The 4,490-nt window shown below is 44.8% G+C and overlaps 1 pseudogene; it reads left to right on the top strand.

The window, feature by feature from the left end:
* The first annotated feature begins 598 nt into the window (after positions 1-598).
* On the top strand, positions 599-2,585 carry LOC104985167 (annotated as a pseudogene).
* The last annotated feature ends 1,905 nt before the right edge of the window (positions 2,586-4,490 follow it).

The raw sequence follows: 4,490 nt of genomic DNA, 5'->3' as shown, positions 1-4,490 counted from the left end.
GAAGTAAGCCAGAGAGAAAAACACCAATACAGTATACTAACGCATATATATGGACTTTAGAAAGATGGTAACAATAACCCTGTATACAAGACAGCAAAAGAGACACTGATGTATAGAACAGTCTTATGGACTCTGTGGGAGAGGGAGAGGGTGGGATGATTTGGGAGAATTGCATTGAAACATGTATAATATCATATATGAAATGAGTCACCAGTCCAGATTCGATGCAGGATACAGGATGCTTGGGGCTGGTGCACTGGGATGACCCAGAGGGATGGTACAGGGAGGGAAGAGGTGGGAGGGTTCAGGATGGGGATCACGTGTATACCTGTGGCAGATTCATGTTGATATATGGCAAAACCAATACAATATTGTAAAGTTAAAAAATAAAATAAAGTAAAAATTAAAAATAAATAAATAAATAAATAAAATAAAAACAAATAAATCAAAACTACCTTCATCAGGGAACCAAGAGTTACATTCAACCACTGTCTGAAGGCAAGCCTCTATTCACTAGTGCGAAACTGAAAGTCCCTGAACTTTAAATAAGCGATGAAGTAAAATAGAAAAGTGATGGGGCTTTCCAGCCGTTTGACCCATGTCTTGGTACTTACGGACTTCAATAGGTCCTTGGAGTCGCTCCATCCGAATCTGCCGCGTGTACCAGGCCCCTGTTCTGGCACCACTTGTAAAGGTCCTTTAATGGACCGGAACCTGGTGGTCCGCAGTCAACGATAAGAAAGCAAAAGAGAGAGAGGCCGATATTCCCTGGTTTACGCAGAAAACCAATAAAGTCCTTGACACAGGGCTTGCGTCACTCACGAAGGCACTGGGCACCCTCTCGAGGGGGTGAAGGCACAGTGCACCTTCTCCAGAGGGTCTTAGAAGCCCGGGCAGGGGAGTGAGCATGACGCGTTTCTACGCTCCAGAGAATTAGCTGGAGATAAAGAAAGAGAGAAAGAAAGAGAGAGAAAAAGAAGAAAGACACGGGGACCCAAGCTCTGATGGAGCAAAGGTGTTTTAGTCAACATAGTGTGGGTATATATACTGTCTTACAGGGTAGCTTTGCTCAGCAAAGATAAAGATCAAAAGTCCAGACTTACAAATTATCAAGAAACATAAGGCAATCCATATCAAAGAGAGAGGGTTGTAAATAATCATTGATACCATATGGTTCATAAAAAGGAAGAGGGTCATAAATAGTTACTTCTCATCATATGGAAAAACTAACGAAGGAAATGCATGCATTCCTCTACCCTGGGAGTGGTTTGCCTCTCCTCGTAATTCCTGAATATTCAGGAATTAATAAGGAACAGAGGGATTCGTGACAGATCCAAAACAGCACACAGGAAGCCTCCTGTTAAATGCTTCCTGACAGAGATACATTCATTAGATTACTCCTTCCTGCCCCTGGATGCCACTGAGGAAGCTTCATTAAAGCCTCCCCATCTACTGCCATCTTGTTTAAGTCAGAGTCTCCCAAAGAGCCTGAACAGTTGTGAAAGCTTTTCATTGGAGGTTTGAGCTTTGAAACAACCAATGAGAGTCTGAGGAGCCATTTTAGGGTTTTTTGTTGTCGTTTTGTTTTTCTTTTTGGGCAGTACTGCCGGTGTTGTTCAGGATCTTAGTTCTCTGCCAGGGATTGAACCTGTGTCTGCTGCAGTGGAAGTTCAGTGTCTTAACCACTGGAACACCAGGGAAGTCCCTGAGGAGCCATTTTGAGCAATGGGCAATGCTTACAGACTGTGTGGTAATGAAGGATCCAAACCCCAGGCACTCCAGAGGCTTCGAGTTTGTCATATGTGCATCTGTCGAGGTGAATGTGCCCATGAAGGCAAGGCCGCAGAAAGTGGATGGAAGAGTTATGGAACCCAAGAAGGCTGTCTCAAGAGAGGATTCTCAAAGACCTGATCGCCGCTTAACTGTGAAAAAGATTTTCGTTTTGTGGCATTAAAGAAGACACTGAAGAATATCGCCTAAGAGGTTACTTTGGACAGTATTGGAAAATTAAAGTGACTGAAATCATGACTGACTGAGGCAGTGGCAAAAAGAGAGGCTTTGGCTTTATAGCCTTTGATGACCATGACTCCATAGACTAGATTGTCATTCAGAAACACCATACAGCGAACAGCCACAACTGTGAAGGGCTAGTGCTTCATCAGGCCAGAGAGGTCAAAAATAGTTCCAGAAACTTTGGTGGTGGTCATGGAGGTAATTTTGGTGGGAATGACAGCTTTGGTTGTGGAGGGAACTTAAGTGGTCAAGGTGGCTTTGGTGGCTGCCATGGTGGTATAATGTGATGTCTATAATGGATTTGGTAGTGACTGAAGCAATTTTGGGGGTGATGGAAGCTACAAGGATTTGGGCAATTACAACAATCAATCTTCAAATTTTGGGCACACGAAAGGAGGAAATTTGGAGGCAGAAGCTCTGGCCCCTATGGTGGTAGAGGCCAATACTTTGCCAAACCATGAAACCAAGGTGGCTGTGGCAGTTTCAACAGTAGCAATAGCTATGGCAGTGCAGAAAGTTTTAATTACTTCCAGAAAACAAAGTTTAGCAGGAAAGGAGAGCCAGTGAAGTGACAGAGAAGCTACAGGTTACAACAGATTTGTGACTCAGCCAAGAACAGTGGTGGTAGGGCCCAGCTGCTACAAAGAAGACATGTTTTAGACAACACTCATGTGTATAGGCAAAAAAATCCCTTGAGGACTGCATTTCTGACTAACTGTACAACAGGGTTTTCAGTTTTTGTTCTGTGGAAAATGTAAAGCATTCCAACAAAGGGTTTTAAGGTAGATTTTTTTTCACCCATGCAGTTGATTGCTAACTGTAATAGTCTGATTATGATGTTGAATGTTGTTGCTGTTCAGTCGCTCATTTGTGTTCGACTCTCTGCAACCCAATGAACTGCAGCACAGCAGGTCTCCCTGCTCTTCACTGCCTCCGGAGTTTGCTCAAACTCATGTCCACTGAGCCAGTGATGATGCCATCCAACCATCTCATCTGCTGTCGCCCCCTTCTCCTCTTGCCGTCAATCTTTCCCAACATCAGGATTTTTACCAGTGAGTTGGCTGCTTGCATCCAGTGGCCAAAGTCCTGGAGCTTTAGCTTCAGCTGAATAAGTGTGTCCTTTTTTTTTAATGTGCTCTGTAAAGTTAGCCTACTCTGAAGCCATTTGGGTCAACTACCCCAAAGGTGTGAAGTTTAGAATTCCTTCCAGGTGATGCCAGGCTCCATTCAAAATTTATTTACATCCTACTTTAGTGGAGAAGCCATCGTCTTCAAAAACCTTGATGTAGCTGAACTGACAATCACTGTGTTGTCCCCTGGAGTTCCCTGTTAAAAGGGTCACCCAAGCAAAGTCATGGAGGTTTTTAGTTATTAATATAATTATTGCCACATCTTAGGCAATATATCTAATATGAAAATTGATACCAGATAAAGTTATAGATGGAATGAAGCTTGTATATCATCTATTATCATGAACAATCAAGAAATGATTTAATACCTACAAAAAACTACTATAGAAGTAAGGCATGAGTTCTCAAGGTCCTGTTTAGGGTTTTCCCAGGAAGCATCTCTGGTACATTTGGGTAAAATATGTGCACTTTCCTAGGGCCCCTTTTCCCACTGTAGCTGGTGGGGGTGGGTGGGAGGAGGTGGTCTCATCTCCCGTCCTGCACATGTTAGTCCTGCACATCTCCCGTCCTGCACATGTTGTAACAACTGCTTACAGCACCGTGAACAGTGCTGGACCAGGTGCAAGCTGAGGGGCCAGAGTCTGCTACCGACTCACTATCAACCCTGGGAAGTCCCGTCCTCTCCAGGCCAATCCAGGTGACCACATCAGTCCTTCTGGCCCCTGGACTGCTGCAAGAATCCAGATTGACAGCAAGAGCCTTTGCAAACAGAAAGAAAGTGACTGCAGGGGTAACTGCTTGATGCTCACCCAGGAGGAATCAAGCTGATCTAAATGCCTGACCTGATCGGTGAAAGGTATTCACAACCCAGACAGGAGTAAGCGAGAGGGCTGAAAGGTAGGCTGCCCTCCAGGAATCTGTCTCCCGCCTGCCTGTCCTCTGTTTATGTTTTCCTAAGACTTCACAACTCAAGACCAGGGCTTCCTGAAGACCTCTCACCTTTTTGCATGTGTGCATGCTAAATTGCTTCAGTCATGCCCGACTGTTTGCAACACTATGCACCCTAGCCCACCAGGCTCCTCTGTCCATGGGATTCTCCAGGCAAGAATACTGGAGTGCGTTGCCATTCTCTGCTCCAGGGGATCTTCCCAACCCAGTGATTGCACCCATGTCTCTTATGTCTCCTACAATGGCAGGCAAGTTCTTTACCACTAGTGGCACCAGGGAAGCCCCTCATCTTTTTAACCCCCTCTAACCTAGAGCCAGACATCCTGGAATGTGAAGTCAAGTGGGCCTTAGAAAGCATCACTACGAACAAAGCTAGTGGAGGTGATGGAATTCCAGTGG

Source organism: Bison bison, unplaced genomic scaffold, assembly GCF_000754665.1.
Source record: "Bison bison bison isolate TAMUID 2011002044 unplaced genomic scaffold, Bison_UMD1.0 scf7180017864039, whole genome shotgun sequence".
Taxonomy (NCBI): Eukaryota; Metazoa; Chordata; class Mammalia; order Artiodactyla; family Bovidae; genus Bison; species Bison bison.
The sequence above is the reverse complement of the archived record's forward strand: the minus strand, read 5'-3'. Positions and strand labels throughout refer to the sequence as shown.